The sequence below is a fragment of the Lissotriton helveticus genome, chromosome 8 (assembly GCF_964261635.1).
Source record: "Lissotriton helveticus chromosome 8, aLisHel1.1, whole genome shotgun sequence".
In the NCBI taxonomy this organism is placed as follows: Eukaryota; Metazoa; Chordata; class Amphibia; order Caudata; family Salamandridae; genus Lissotriton; species Lissotriton helveticus.
In genome coordinates this window covers 1000975851-1000992469 of record NC_136069.1, presented here as the reverse complement: position 1 = coordinate 1000992469, position 16619 = coordinate 1000975851, and the positions used below count along the sequence as shown (strand labels likewise).

The following is a 16619-nucleotide window of genomic DNA, read 5'->3' as shown; positions in this document are numbered from 1 at the left end:
TTCCTGGTTAATGGTTATATCCTCAGTTCATGCCTGTTGCACACACTTTCAGAACTCAGAATTCAAACCTAACACCCTTTATCTTTTACTCACACTTTGTATCATCTATATTCTCACACTGTGTATCTTAAGTCAGACGTACTGCACTGTACTTAAGGACCCCGGCAACTCAAAACATAGAAGCTAGCTACAACATTAAATTTAGAACTGAGAAATCATCTTTGTATTTGAAAAAAATATTTCCCAAATGTATTTTGGCAGTCTGAATCCCCTACAATACTAGGACGTACGCACAGAAAGGGGTCTGCAGGCACAGCGAAATCCCCCAAAAAGAAATGACTGCACATTTGATCATTACAAGGAGTATCATCTGCTCTGCAGATTTTGAAAATGCTGATGGCTGGTCCTCTCAGTACAAGACACCATGTTCTATAGAAGGGTAAATAACACTATGTATGCAGATCTTCAGGTAATAATAGAGTATATGTTTATTTAGATAATGCAGAGGAAGTGCGTAAACTGGCAACAAGATCCCAGTCTGCCATCACAGTCCTGGTGAGACTGAAAAACAGCCAGTGTTTACACAGATCTCTTTGGTCAGAGTTAATATTGTGTTCTGTATGTTGAGGTCTGAACAAACATAGAGGGCATTTTTACAAGCCCCTATTGACACAGGAACGTCCCTTTTAGTAATAAGCATCTTTATTCGATTCACAGAATCATCAAAGCAGTAAAAAAGAACACATCATTTCCATTAAAAAGAATACATAAATAGAATAAAAGAGATATATAAAATGTAATATTTAGCAAGGTATACATTGATTGATAAGATACAATTCCCTAACATTCACATACAAGAGTGCTACTCCATTCATTGTAGCAGCATATGAATGAAAGTTTATTTAGTCATACAATCTCTTGATGATTATAACACTTTAAGTTCACAATTCCTCGGGTAGACACTCTTCAACATCAGGGAAAAAAATAAGTAACAGAGGTATACAAATATAAAGTGCAAAAGCCTTACAGTGTTTCATCATATATATTTTTAACCTTTTCACTATAGCTTATTTAATGTGAAAGTATACAAGTACAGTTAAATAAAATAGCAATTCCTAACCAAGATCCTAGCAGCATATGTTAACACATTCTTTCGGTTATTAAAATTTTAAACCTCACTTTAGTCTAATGAAGTTGGCTGACAATAGAAATCTGCTTATTCCAAATACAACCAATCTAGAGGTGTCCGTTTTCAGGATGCATAACATTTCGATGTACTGTCAAATTCCGAGGTTCCTAACCAATGGTCGTATCCACCTTTTCCTTGGAGTTTCATAAAGTGTGCAAAAGAATAAGGCATGGGCAATGTCTTCTTCTCTTCCAAGGGAACACTCAGTACAAATAAAGTCATTGCCCTCACCAGCCTTTTTACCCCACCTAGATGTAAATGTCTTTATTTGTAACTTGCCATATCTAAATTTTAGGTAGAGTATTTTGGCTACGAGGGGCTCAATCTCATCCAGAAATGGTTCAAAAGAGGGGCATGTTTTAAAACTTAAGAACTGGCTAATCAGTGAACCATGTCTAAGGCTTAGAACAACACTCTGATCAATGAAGTTCCAGAAAATGGTCTTACATTCCTGTTTTGAGTCAAGGGTAAGCTGGTCTGGGTGTTCCCAATACCTGGTCAAACCCAAGCTCAGAAACCACCTACGGATGTGGATCAGCCATGGAAATGTAAAGAAAGTATCTAGGGCATTCAATTCCCTTAGTGCCTGCTTATATGTATGTAACTCTTCCGTTGTCCATATTCTAATCCAATATGAAAGAGACATCCATATGGCCCTATGCTCAATCAGCTTAATGCCTAAATCCAACATCAAAGGAATCACCGGAGTATTTTGTGGAAGGGCAGTAAGTCTCCTCATAATTGTATTCTCCCCTAGAAATAGAGGCGAGAGAGTCCCCCCTCCCCATAGCTCAGAGCCGAATAGTGCAGCTGATTGGACCCCAGATTTATAGACTAATAATGCAGGAGTGATTGCCTTTGATGTTGTTGAAAAGAGTTTTATTACGATTGGAGCTGCTTTTTGACTAAGGATGGATTTTGATTTTGCAATCTGAGGATTCCACAAAAATTTAGAGTCAATGGTCACCCCCATATATACGAAATTTGAAACTTGCTCCAGGCTGACTCCATTTAACTGCATCTTATTTTTTAAACATTTGTAGGGTCTGATGGTCATGTACTTTGTTTTTATTGGGTTAATGTCCAGCCCCTTTTGACTACAATACCTGTCCAGCACATTTAAGAGATTTTGGAGACCCGTTGGGGTTTGAGAAAGAAGAATGGTATCATCTGCAAAGGTTAGAGCGCAGATGTGTTCACCACCCAATTTTGGGGAATCATGGTTGCATTTTTTAAGAGCCATAACCATATCATTGATGTACAGGAGGAACAGGTTTGGCACCAGGACACAGCCTTGGCACACACCCCTATTTATGGGAATCTCTTCTGTTAGTTCTCCCGCTTTCCCCATCTTACTTTAGCATATGCGTTCTCGTGTAACCTGACTAACTGGCATACAATGTTACTCGGAACCCCTTGGTATAGGAGATTGGCCCAAAGTCTATCTCTAGGAATAGAATCAAATGCTGCCTTCAAATCTATGAAGGCTACATACAAGTGACCATCACACAACTTTGTGTACTTCCATGAGATGTTGATTATTAACCTCAGAACTTGGTCTATGGTACTTATTTTCTTCCTGGAGCCAGCTTGGCAGGAAGAGAGCACATTGTAATCCATAATCCAGTCATTTAGCTTATCTAGAATGTGTTTTGCGTAAACCTTTTGTAGTATATCTAAAAGGCTGGTAGGTCTATAATTTGCGGGATCATCCCTAGAAACTTTCTTGTAAATTGGGACGATCTCCGTTCCTTTCCATGAGTCAGGGATGGGCTGACCAGTGGCAATACCATTACAGAGGAGATTTATGTAAGGAGCCCAAACATCTAACTCATGCTTAAATAGATCCCCCGGGATCTTGTCAGGACCGGGTGCTTTTGAAGGTTTTATAGCAGCAATTGCCCTCAATGTCTCTTCCATACTAAATTGAAGGGGGTAGCCTGGTTAAGTAGCATAGATGTATCAACAGTAGCTAAGGGGGATTCATTTGTTTCGATTGGAACAGCATAAAGGCGGGTGAAATGGATATGCCGGGACTTGGGATCCAGGATATAATCTTGGGCCGAGATGTTTGCCTTAGTGCCATTCGTATAATTTTCCAAAACAAGAATTGGTCATTTCTTTTGGAAGCTAATAGCAATTCCTCCCAGTTATCATTATCCCATCTCCTGCGTGCAGCTTTCTGGGCATTATTATATGCACCCCTCGCTTCCCTAATCAAAACAATATTTTTTGTATCCAGAACTTTTGATCGGTTTCGTTTTGCAAGGACACTATCAGAATCAAACCACTTTTATCGACGTTCCTGTCAAGCGTGAAAGGGGGCCTTATTCACAAGGTGGCATTAAGCAGTATTAAGGGGCTGAACGCTGCCTTGCAAATAAGGCAAATCCACCGGGCACTTCATCAAGCTTTATAACATTCCACACACACATCACATTCATACTGGCTGAGCAGCAGGGAATGGGTAACCAGGGAAAGGATGCATTATAAGAAATTAAGGTATAACACATCCCCTTTCCTTAGGAAACAAAATAAATAATGATTTCTACAACAATGCACAATAAAGGTACAGTATGAAAGAGAAATATACAATGTACAAATAATAATTGCAAAATAGAGTTCCACACATATCACATTCATCCTGGCTGAGTGTGGTGGACATTCTGCTCCAACACCCATTGATTAGACACTGCCCTATACTCACAAGGGTGGCGTAAATATGGGGCAGCGCCAAAATTAAGACCAAATGCTTTTTTTCTCCCCGTCTATGCTGTTTCTAAGTGTGCTCTGTTGTGTTGACAAAAGATCCAGACTGGAGGAAGTTATATATAACTTTTATTTAGCTTAAACCCACGTACAGCAGGGAAGAGTGGACGCAGCCGCAGGCAACCACTTCTCAATCCAGTAACTTCCTATACAGAATCTAGCATACAGAACATGAGAACACAATCAAGGCTAAACGACTTATCCACATATGAAGTGCTCGAGCTGCGTTCGAGTCTAACTCTAACCCAGCTCGAGACACAGCACTTCACACTCCCTACAATAAAAAAAGAAAATGGCTACAACAGAATGAGTGGCCATTGCAATGGACAAGTTAACAATAAATATGTGTAACATAATCCTCAAGTCTCTTGGGTTTGCTGCAAACTTGTTTTGAACAGGAAACAACTACAGCATTGTTGTTCATAAGAATATTTTTCTGTACAATTGAAGAGTCAAGTTTAGCACTTAGTATATTACTACATGAGGGTTCACCACTGCAAGAAGGTTCGCCAGGAATGTTAATGAATTTAGAAGTGACACTAGTGTTATCAATATCGTCAATCCAATCGTACTTCTTAGCTTCTGTTATCCACTGGTATGTCCTCTAAATAAGGCAATTCTATTGGCATTCCACACCTTCCCATCACTCAACAGAGCGGAATTACAAAGGATTATAATAACCTTGAGGGGTGTGGAATACTTACTATCACCTTTACATACGATTCTCCCCTTCTTTACTTTGACGATGTCACCAACTTATAAAGTAACTCTTCTTCCCTTTTTTGTATGTTTGTCAAGCAAGTGCTTCTGATTGTTTTCAAGAGTTTGTTTTACATTCTTTACAGACCATGGAACCATTTTGGTGCACTTAAGCCAACCCATGTTGTCTTTAGTGTGGGGGAATCGTCCTCTCATAAGTTTAAATGGTGAATAACCTGAGGATTGGCATTTGGTGACTCTATAGGCAGAGATCATTTTACTCAATTCGTCCTCCCAATCCTTATCATTACTATTCAATAGTTCAAGAATTCCTTTTATCACTCTGTTGCAGCGTTCTACACCACCATTACCTTCTGGGTGATATATACAGAAGTTGTTCTATGAATAATTCCTGTGTCTTTTATGATTTTTTTTTAAACTCTCTCCTGCAAATTGCCTAACATTGTCTGAAATTAGGTCTTTGGGAAGACCTTCGCTACCAAAAACTTCTCCCAAGAAGTACAACACATTTTCTGTATCAGCTTTTTCCACAATTTTGTACTCTGGCCACTTCGAGAAATGATCTACTACAACTATAATGTGTTTTTGCAGACCATCCATTGTTTTGACTGGTACGAATATATATCAATGCCAATTCTTTCCCACGGCATATTGGGAATTACAATGAAATGTAACATGGTTTTGCAAGTGGTTAAACTTTTATCTGAATTTGCGCATTCAAATCACTCCATTACAACCCTCTCAATATCTTTGTCAACTCCTGGCCACCAGTAGGACTGTTTAGTTCTACATTTTGTTTTAACAATACCTAAGTGTCCCTCGTGACAAAGGTTGATAACCTTGTCAATCCAGTAACTTCCAATAAAGAATCTAGCATACAGAACACTAGAACACAATCGCAGGAAAATAACTTACCCACATATGAAGTGCTCGAGCTGCGCTAGAGTCTAGCTCGAGACACAACATGCTGCAGTGTGCAGTACACATAGAAACAGCACAACACCACGCTAAGTCTAGCGTGAAAGGGGACCTTATTCACAAGGTGGCATTAGCAACATTAAGAGGCTGAACGCTGCCTTGTAAATAAGGCAAATCCCTTACCAACACAGGAAAGGCTTGTAAATATGCCCCTACATCTTTTGTACTTAAGTTAGTCTCATGACGTCTTGTTGGGGTCCTGGCTGATTATTGCTCACACCTGCATAGGGATCCTACAAGGTGCTCCTGCCGAATGAAGCAGGACAACTCAATATATTGCAGTGTATGCCCAATCCTTGAAGATAAAAGGAAGAGACACCACTGTATGCAAAAAACAGTAGAGGGACCCTGAAAACCTGAAATTGAATAAGGCAAAGGGGACAGCCCACCAGGGAGAGTTAAATATTCAACAACATGAAAAGGGGCATCCCCAATATATGAACAAGGACACAAAGATTCCAAATATACAGGCAACCAAAAGCACCCACAGAACAACAGTTTTACTTATCAAAATGTATTTTTATGGTCATTTTAAGTAACATTCACATTATGATAAACACAGAAAAGTTTATTAATTTTCATCATTTTTTTTCATATAAAATCTCATTTCATTTAAAATATACAATAGAAGACAAACATAAGCCCAGAACAGTATTAAGCATTAAAAAAATGACACACATTTCAGTCATTCCATCAATCAAACACTAACTCACTACCACACAATACATACACTCAAACTCAAACAGAGCATCATTTCATCATACAGGAAAAGAAAAGCGCCGACGCGCGTTTCGGAAAAAAGTCATTAAAGATTTCCTTCATCAGGGCGCATATCGTGAATCCATAAATCTGCGCGGTCTCTAAAGATCCAAATTGTAGTGTAGGACCAATTTATCAGTTAAGGCGTAGTCTCAAATGGGGCTGACGAAGTATATCTGTGGGTGGGAGAAAAATGAAAAATAAAGATAAAGGGATAAAAATGACGGACAAAGATTCCAGGTCACGATCATGAGCAAGGCAGTGTGAAATCACACATTCTAATTCACATCAGAAAACAACCATCGTGATAGAACATAAAAAAGTATATAAGGAAACCAAATGAGTCTCAATATAAACAGTTAAGAGGGTGTGAAGAAAGCCATAGCCCTAAAAATAAAGTAAAATACAAACAGAAAATAATAAAGAAGAGAAAACAGAGTCCTTTCCAATACAGACCTATGCGTACAATATTGCTCGGTAGTCCTCAAGAATATACGGAGGTACACAATAGAGTGGAACTCATAGGAACACAACTGTAACCGGAGTAGAATGGGCAGACATAAATCTCCGCAACTCTGTTCATAAAGAAACGCAGGGAAAGATTCCTATTAAAATCGCACAGATCGAGAGATCAATGGATATGGCCACAGTGAGCTCACAAGGTCTATAACGAGCATAACGGGGCCTCGATAGTTCCTGCAGAAACCGAGAAATAAAGGTCTAACAGACACCGCAGTGCTTCAAAACTCCAAAGTGAATGCAAAAATGCTCACCTGTCACTCGTATCAAGCAGAATTTTAAAAGACGGTCTCAGTCCAGCCAACAGCGCTGTACAAATATTCGCTTTTCTCGATAGTGCATAAAAAACATAGATTCCAGGTGCATAATTCCTAAATAGAGAGGGATAGCATATTAGATGTATGGCCGTACTCCCGCAGATAATTTCTTCTAATAATAGGGAATAAAGCTATACAGGCAGGTTAGTATAGACCCCCATATTATCGGTGCCCCCACGTATAATACACACATGGTTTATTTTTGGCGGAATTTAGCCCGACCGTACTGTAAAGAAGGCAAGTGAAGTAAGATTTCACAGCACTAGATAACAAAACGGGCCATGGAATAGACCGTTAGTGTAGTGTCTTAGCGTAGACACGTTCTAGTGTTCTAGTGTGATGTAACATACTCTACACCCACCCACCACAGACGTCATGGTGTCACATGACGCTGCCAATAAAAGAGGCCGAGCGCACTTGCTCGAGACCTTTCCCACAACACATTCCTGGTGTCTGTGTCCATCATTGCTGCGCCTAACATGCGGGCCCAGGGCCCATCGCTTTCATCATTACAATGGCGACGAGGTCGGTAGTGCAACCCATGCGTGCCACTACCCTACACTGAGGAAAAGGGGGAGAGAGCTGCCCGCCTGAAGGGCATCCCCTGCAGCAAGGTGCAGCGAGCCGAGAAGCCGGTGAGCACGTCGGAGCACAGCAGCCACCAAGAGGCTAACAGCAAGCCGACCGAAGCCACCCGCGTCAGCCGCCACCAACATGTGCCACCAGGAATGAGCGGACCGCCCAGAGCCCACCTGAGACGGCCGCGAAGCAGTGACCCCCCGGAGAGGTGTACCGGCCGGGCGGAGGCCGCGACAGAGCATCAGGCCCGTAGGCCGAAGGTGAGCCCAACGGGCGAAGTGACTTTAAATAAACTGTGCCCAATCATAAGCAGGACCAGCGGAGCCTACCCGCGGCCTGCCTGAGTCATCCCCTGCCCCCGCCGCGTGTGTGACTGTAAGCGGCGGGGCCCAGAGACAAGCGACTGCGTGAGGGAGAGTGCGGCCGGACCCGCAATTAACGTAATCAACGAGGGGGAGGGAGCGGAGTAGCTAACCGTCTCCCGACCCCCCTCGCAACGTGGTCCGGGCCAGCGGAGTCCACCCGCGACCTGCCGGCGGCACCCCCAGCGAGGAAAGACCCAGCAGCGCCAGCGGAGCCCACCCGCGACCTGCCGGCGGCACCCCCAGCGAGGATAGACACTGCAGAGCCTGCGGAGCCCAACCGCGGCCTGCGAAAAGCAAGGCGGGTCTCCGCCGCGCAGCGAGTGCCAGTTGAAGCTGCTGTGGCGGGAGACCGGCGAAAGTGGAGCCTGCTGGGCCAGAGAACCAAGAACAATCAAGTAGGCAGAGCCGGCGGAGCCCAACCGCGGCCTGCCTCGAGCGCCCCCGCCCAGGGAGGAGTGACTGGAGCGACACGCTCCCCCGCCGGAGTGAAGCACCAACACCCCCGCCTGCGTGAGTACTGCCGAGGCTGCCGCGGGCTGGGAGGGGAAGCAAGGAAGAAGTAAGCGTCCGCACGCGGCCAGCGCCGCCAAGATCAAAAGTGCCCCCTCCTTGTGTGCTCCGTGTGAGGAGCAGAGTGCCTGAAAGCGGCCAGGAAGAAGTAGACGTCTGCACGCGGCCAGCGCCGCCAAGTTCAAATGTGCCCCCTCCTTGTGTGCTCCGTGTGAGGGGCAGAGTGCCTGAAAGTGGCCAGCGCCGCCAGAATAAACGTAGAGGTGCCTTTGAACGTCAAAGTGTGCGAGACGGAGCCTGCACACCACAGAACTGCCTCGCCCTCATGCCTGCACCCTCCTGCCCACAAAAGAACTCAATAGCAGGGAAGGGACTCACCAGGAAGGCAGTGTGGGGCCAGGTTCCCAGCGGCTGCTCCAGCACCAGCCCCCGGTGCACAGAGAGAGAGAGACAAACAGTAGAGTACACAACACGAGGAAGACAAGAGCCACCAGGCAGGCACCCACCAAACCGGAGTCTACCGCCATCTGGTGGCCGAAGAAGGAAAGTGCACCTGCATCTATAAGAAACAAACAAGCATCGCACAACACCAGGCAATGCAGCAGCAACAAGGGGTAAAGGACTAAGCAAAGCCCACAAGGAGAATTGAATCTCATGCAGCAAGTAAGTGTGCAAACAAGCACGGAAAGAACCACACGCACCAGCAAGGAGTAGGCAGACGCCACTACCAGAGTGACGTGGGAAGAGGCACCAACGCCTCACCAAGCATCTAAGCAAGGACAAAACGTCTGGAGAAAACGACTGCCAAGCACTGGAGGAACGATCAAGGAAAAGACTGCCGCGATCAGAAGACGGAGAGAGCAGCGACTCCTAGTGGCCACAGGAGATCACCGCAGCATCAACTACTCCCGCCAACGGTCCGAAGCAGCAAGCACCTGACGCCAGCCAAAGCAGCAAGTACCCAACGGTCCAAAGCAGCAAAGTACTGGACGTCAGCCAAGCAGCAAGAAATCGACGCCAGCCAAAGCTGCAAGTACCAACGACACGCAACAAGTGTCCGAGAGCCTTGAAAAACTACGGGCGCAGATAACGCGCCACGTGGCAAGGCACAGCCCCCACGAGATGGAAGAAGGGCACAGGTAACGCCACAGTGCAGAACAGTTACCGGAGACGACCACTAAGCGTGGCGCCCCCCAGAAGCCGATCCACAGAAAGATCGCGTACCAAGTATGACCCGCGACGGGTCCCCTCAAACAACACCAGAAAGTGCTATTGCACCAAGTCCGACAGGACGACCGAAGAAGCCTGCCAAAACATCAGCAGGAGTGGACCGCCAAACGGTCCAGGACGTTCAACCTAGTCAAGGTCTGTGAACACCATCCCACGAACGTCACCTACAAGAATCTAGAGAAGAGGGTTCGCGACACCAACTCAGGAAGCTGAGGAAGAGGGAGGAAGTGTTCCTGTCAGGGACAAACCAGGAGTACACATGCAGCGGGCGCGCCCTGCATGTTGGAGCCAGGTCAAGAGAGAAGATGCAAGATTGGACCAAGTGATGTCGCGAAACAGGAAGGGAGAAAAAGGAGAGATCCGAGTGGCACGTCTGCCACTGTGAAAAGAAAGGAAGAAGAGGAGAGATCCGAGTGGCACGTCTGCCACTGTGAAAAGAAAGGAAGAAGAGGAGAGAGCTGTGTGGCACGTCTGCCACTGTGAAACAGAAAGGAAGAAGAGGAGAGAGCTGTGTGGCACGTCTGCCACTGTGAAACGAAAGGAAGAAGAGGAGAGAGCTGCATGGCACGTCTGCCACTGTGAAACAGAAAGGAAGAAGAGGAGAGATCTGAGTGGCACCTCTGCCACCGTGACAAGAAAGGAAGAAGAAGAGAGATCTGAGTGGCACCTCCGCCACTGCTAGAGCGGAAGGAAGCATATTCCACGTGGCCGTTGCCACAGTTAAAGAGCGGAAAGAAGTATGTCCACGTGGCCATTGCCGCAGTTAAGAATGGAAGGAAGTATATCCACGTGGCCGTTGCCACAGATAAGAATGGAAGGAAGTAAATCCACGTGGCCGTTGCCACAGTTAAGAGTGAAGAAGAAGTCAGTGCAAAGTAGGTCCCCACAGTGAGTCCAAGGCCGAAACTGGTACGTAACCACCATTCCACGGCGAACTACAAGAACTCCAACCGCACCCGTTACCACGGAAGTCAACAACAGAAAGACTGTGAGGACAAAGGGGCTACCCAGTCGTCTACAGACTGTTTCCATCGAGCACCACCAACCGGTGCCAAAGCGGACTAAGGTTCCCCGAAACAGATTGAACTCCATCTGCCAATTCCAAGCAGCGGCGGACAGAAGAGCATGGCGGAACTGAACACTTCACTGCATCCTGAGACATGTTACTTTCCCCAAATGTGAATTCTGAAGTTGGGTCTTTTCAATGATTAAAAAGGGGAGTGATGTAGTGTCTTAGCGTAGACACGTTCTAGTGTTCTAGTGTGATGTAACATACTCTACACCCACCCACCACAGACGTCATGGTGTCACATGACGCTGCCAATAAAAGAGGCCGAGCGCACGTGCTCGAGACCTTTCCCACAACACATTCCTGGTGTCTGTGTCCATCATTGCTGCGCCTAACATGCGGGCCCAGGGCCCATCGCTTTCATCATTACAGTTAGTTGAACATGTTCCCCAGCGCATCCATAAGGATAGGGGGAGCCGAAAAAAAGAAATTAGAAGATACCTGCAAACGTCTGGAAAGACAGGTAAGGATCTTTAAAAGTGTCAATCAGGACCAGGAAGTCGATGCTCCTTAATATGTGGAGTGCTGAAAAAAAGGAAACAAAGCTAAGGATAAGGGCACGAGCGTGACAAAAAAGGGGTAAAACGGGAAAAGGTTCGAAGAAGGAGAAGGGAGCCACTTACCTGTCTAGCGTTTAAGCATATATCCTAAGTAAACCATGTGGCGTGCACCTCCCACGAGTCCGGAAGCAAAAATGCAGCAAACGCCGGAAAACCTACCCTGTCATTAATACTGTTCGGCAAGAGTCCGAATGCAACGCACCTGAGCTCGTGAGTAGATCGGGTGACTAGAGCACTAACTGAATATGAGCGGAAGTGGAAAAATGGCGGACGGGCAAAAAGTTGAAATGATTCGAGTCGGAACAAAAGTGGCGATGTCCCTAAATCCAAAGTGTGCCAAAGGCGCCCGATCTAAAAGTATGGAACAGACAGAATAAATACTACAGAAATGACAAGGATATTCTGTCGAACAACCAGGTAAGGAGGTACCAAGGACATAGAAAACAGGCTAATTTCGAGAATGACCAACCTGAGATTGACCCCCAAAAAGTTCAGATTATCGCATTCTCCCACGGCAGATGTTCATTTAAACCCGAGACCGCCGTCTTGAGGGTGAAAATCCAAAACACTTCCCTTTTGCCTCTGAGTGCGTCTACATTGCCATCATTAGGCCAATGTATACGTTCCAGAATAAGCCATTTAAGATCCTCCACAGAGTGTTTCAGATCTTTCCAGTGGGCAACCAAAGGCGCCCCTGTGCGCGAATTCCTGATAGCTGATTTATGTTCAGAAAAACGTGTCCTGAACTCTCTCCCTGTCTCACCGACATAGCCTTTAGAGCAGGGGCAGAGTAGAAGATATACAACGTTACCAGTCCTAAAATTCGTCATTTCTTTAAGTTGGATTTTTCTTTTCCCCCACAGCAATTCAGGGGTAGTCATTACATGATTACAAGCGTGGCAGCCGCCACACCTATGGCTTCCAGTGATTGGATTAGTGCCAGAGATACTCCTCTGACTAAGAGCTGGAGTTTCAGGGAGGCAAGCCCTAACTAGAACATTCCTTAGGTTTCTGTTCCGCCTGAAAGCAAAAATTGGTTTACTGAGTTTTTCAGCTGTGCTATCCGTATTGAGGATGTGCCATTGAGAGTTAATGATAGATCTTAGTTTATCATTAAAATTAGAATGTGTGGTGACGACTACAAGCTTATGATCCTCATTCTTTTCTTTAGGGCTCAAAAGGGTCTCACGATTTAAATATTTTGCCCTCTTATAGGAGTCCCTAATCAATCTATGGGGATAACCCTCTCGAGAAGTTTTGTTTTCAGTTGTAAAGTATGAAGTTCAAAGTTACTCATGTCTGTACAATTCCGACGGAGCCTTAAGAACTGACTGAATGGTATACTGTTCCTCTGACTCCGTGGATGAAAACTATCTTAGAGGAGGAGAGTGTTGCGAGTAGTGGGTTTAGTGTAAAGAGAGACCTCAATGGACTGATTGTTGGTTTGAATCCACACATCGAGGAATTCAATTCTGGTAGAACTGGTATTTACACTGAATTTAAGGTGTGGGTCACACAAATTGATTCACATAATAAATTAATTGAGTTGTTCCTGCGGGCCCTTCCAAATAAAAAAGATGTCATCAATGAAGCGATTTTAGTTAGTCACATTTTCGAAGAAAGGAGCAATTTTGTTGTAGATAAACCTTTCTTCAAACGCGCCCATATAAGCATTCGCCACATTCGGGGCACAGGCCGCACCCATGCTGATGCCAAGCACTTGCTGGTAGCTCGCCTTATCAAACTCAAAGTAGTATTCTTTGAGTACAATAGCCAAACATTCCAGAATAAAAAGTTTCTCTGACGGACAGTCTGAACCATCAAGCATCTTTTTGACTGCCTCTAGTGTGATAGAGCGCGCAGGTCACCCAACCAACAAATTTACCATACACGTATCGGGCCCATATATTTCAATACACCATTATTTATTAATCGGGCGACCATACACTCTACTACCAGTAACCCAGTTCCTTCCTATATATTTCTATTGTACCCGACTTACCAATCCACCGTCACGGGTACCTAATGACCACGATGAATCAGGGAGCTAGCTGTGAAGAAAAGGCAAACAACACAATACCAACTTTATATCCTTCTGTATGTCATAAAGACCACAGACTCCGGGGAAGTTTTTAAAGATTTTATCTAGATTTCAGATTCGGAAAGCATAAGATATATAACAAGTAAACAATCAATAACCAAGATAATGAAGAGTACATATCCATAAAGGAAATATATCAAGCTGATCATTTATGAGTCTACAGTAAGGTGAGGATGAGGAAACAGCTAGGCAAATAATTTCAGACTAAAGGACGGAGAAAAATAAAGAGCATACTAGAAACTTCACAGTAAAATATTTCCCCATGAAGAGGAACTACAGGTAAGGTGAAAATAGACCGTACAAATAAACTGGTGCAATTACTTGAATCAACTAAAAGATGGGTAAAACAAAGAACATCTGTATATCATGACCTGGAAAGGAAATGTACTCAAAGGATCGGTAGAAAATGGAACATGCTAGAATAACGACAATAACGTATGAGCATTTCATTCAGTGGTTTGCAAAAAAAGCATGGAAAATCAATATATGCAAAGATATGTCTTTATTGAAGCAAAAGACAGAAAAATAGAAAGGTGCAGTATAGAGTTTCAGCACTATATTTACCTAGAATGGTGTGAAGACCAACCCTGGCCACAGTTCAGTTAAGAACAGGAGGGACCCCAAAGGAAACCCGTCATCAGTAGGACAGCAGGTGCAGAATGGACACCCCAGGACAGGACAGGAAACCCAGATTAGGATCAGGACAGGACCACCAAGGCAAGACCACCACCCGCAGTTAGGAAGAAACGCCTGCGCTCCACCCTCTCTGCAGCTATCAGTCAGAACCCCGATTGGGTTATCGATTTCCCCAGCAAAGTGCTCCGCCAGCACTTAAGGTTTCTTAACAAAACCCTTGAGTCTATGGAATTTTCGGACAGAGTGCTCCGCAGCCCTCTGTATCAAGTCACCTATTGAGTGCGTTGGGTCAGTGACAGGTCAGCTATTCAGACAAGTCGGACAATTTTTCTAGCTCAACCTAGGCTAGCTATACTGTTTTCGGGTCAGTGTACCACCCCCCAAATGTTGCAAGTGTCAGAATCCCCAATTTCGATTGGTCCCCAAGTAGGATAGGTCAACACACTAATCACATTTCAATTCTACAAGCCTATATTAACATATTCTGGGACCGCCTATTGATGTTGGGGTTCCCATGACATACTCTACGGAATACAATAAAAAATTATACAAATGTAACTTTTGCAGGACATTTTAGCTTCTTCTGCTGGGCGAAGGTGCATCTTCCCAGGCACATCTTGGCTAGGACCTTTGGTTGGCAGGGATTCAATGCCACCGGCAGAAGACTGTCATGCGCAGAAAGGTAGCTCAATATGGATTCACGAGTGTCTGTCAGACCCTCAAAATCGCGGTACATGAAAAGTAAGCAAAAACAAATTAAAACACAGAAATAAATGATTACACTGTATACCATGAATAGCGACTCTATACCCCTTACCTTATATAAACTATTGGCATTAAGGTTTAGTGCAAATAAACTACAACACGAAAACATCAGTGCAAGCTTCACCATGTGAGGACACCAAGCGGCCATATTAATGCAATTGCGCAAGCACAAAGTTTCCCACCAGAACTGCAAATACGTCACGTCTTGTGAGTGTGAATAACGCATGCGCAGAAGAAAACCCGCCAAGCAGCGGCCATTTTAGGGACAAGCGTTATTGAGTTTAGTAAACACATAGGCAAGCGTCTCTAGGGCGTTCCCAATGTCAAAATAAAAGGAAATTAGTAAGACAAAACAGGTTGGATTACTTTGTTACATATTACTCGAGGTTCATGAATTCAAGCAAGTCGCGTAATATGCGAATCCTTGCTCCATCAATCCCCTCTTTGATGATATTTACTATCATCACAAAACCAATGGAATCAGATGCCAACTTTTTTCTCACACTTTGTTCATTTCAATTTCTTCTAACATTCGATTCAATTTCTCTTTCGTGTCTTTGTTAGGGTGTGAATTCTTCACCCTTTTATAAATCTGATTATTCAGTTCCTCCAATTCAAGTTCATCCACACTCCGTTTCACGCCTCTTTTGTTCACAGTATACTTCTTTTGGTGTTTGCGACATTTGCAACAGACAAATATAAGGAATATGATAAATCCTACTACTGCAATTGGCATCAGTACTTTTGTTATGTTATGTTATGTTATGTTAACTGCTTTTGTACCGCGCACAGCTGCCCCAGCAAAGGGGCGTCCTGGCGCCCAGAGAAAGGTAAACACAACATTGCAAAAAAAGCCGCAGAATCAAAGATTTTTATTAAAAAGAACGGTTTTAATAGCACGTCTGAACTGGAATAGGTCTTCCAGTGTTCGAATTTCAGCAGGAAGAGAGTTCCACAGTTTTGCGGCTACTACTCGAAAGGAGCGTCCACCAGTCCTACTCAACAGGAAACGTGGGACAACAGCCAAGTTCTGACCCATCGATCTCAGGGGTTGAGAAGGAACATAAGGGGTCAGTAAATTCATCAATATGGGGGGGGCGTGCCTTTTAAAATTTTAAAAGCCAGGCAGAGCACCTTAAACTCGATTCTCCGAGCAACTGGCAGCCAGTGGAGCACCTGCAGTGTTCTTGAGACCGAACATCGCCTAGGCAGTCCTACCACCGCTCTTGCAGCGGCGTTCTGCACTTTTAACAAAAAACCTTTACCTAAATTAGAAAACCAATGACCTACAGCGGAGAGACCATCAGTGAGTCTCTTCCAGGCACTATCAACCTCCAGTGGTTTGAGTTCCTTTTCCAAATTTGTAATGCTCCTTACATACCTTTTGAGTTGCACACTTTTGTCTGGTATGTAAGTGCAACAATGTTGCACTTTCAGCATTCGGCAGACTCCGCCCTCTTTTGCTAATAAGGTGTCCAGAGCAAGTCTGTTCTGTAAAACCATAGATCTGATCGCAACCATTTCGGTATTGACCATCAGAAATCCACTAGCAG

At 44.4% G+C, this 16619-nt stretch overlaps 1 long non-coding RNA gene across 1 annotated transcript; it reads right to left on the bottom strand.

The window, feature by feature from the left end:
* Nucleotides 1-6247: 6247 nt before the first annotated feature.
* On the bottom strand, nt 6248-11718 carry LOC144771850 (uncharacterized). The gene is made up of 4 exons (XR_013599515.1): nt 11628-11718; nt 11446-11529; nt 7189-7305; nt 6248-6591 (listed from the first exon to the last, which is right to left on the bottom strand). It is a non-coding gene; the product is annotated as an uncharacterized LOC144771850 (long non-coding RNA).
* Nucleotides 11719-16619: the final 4901 nt, after the last annotated feature.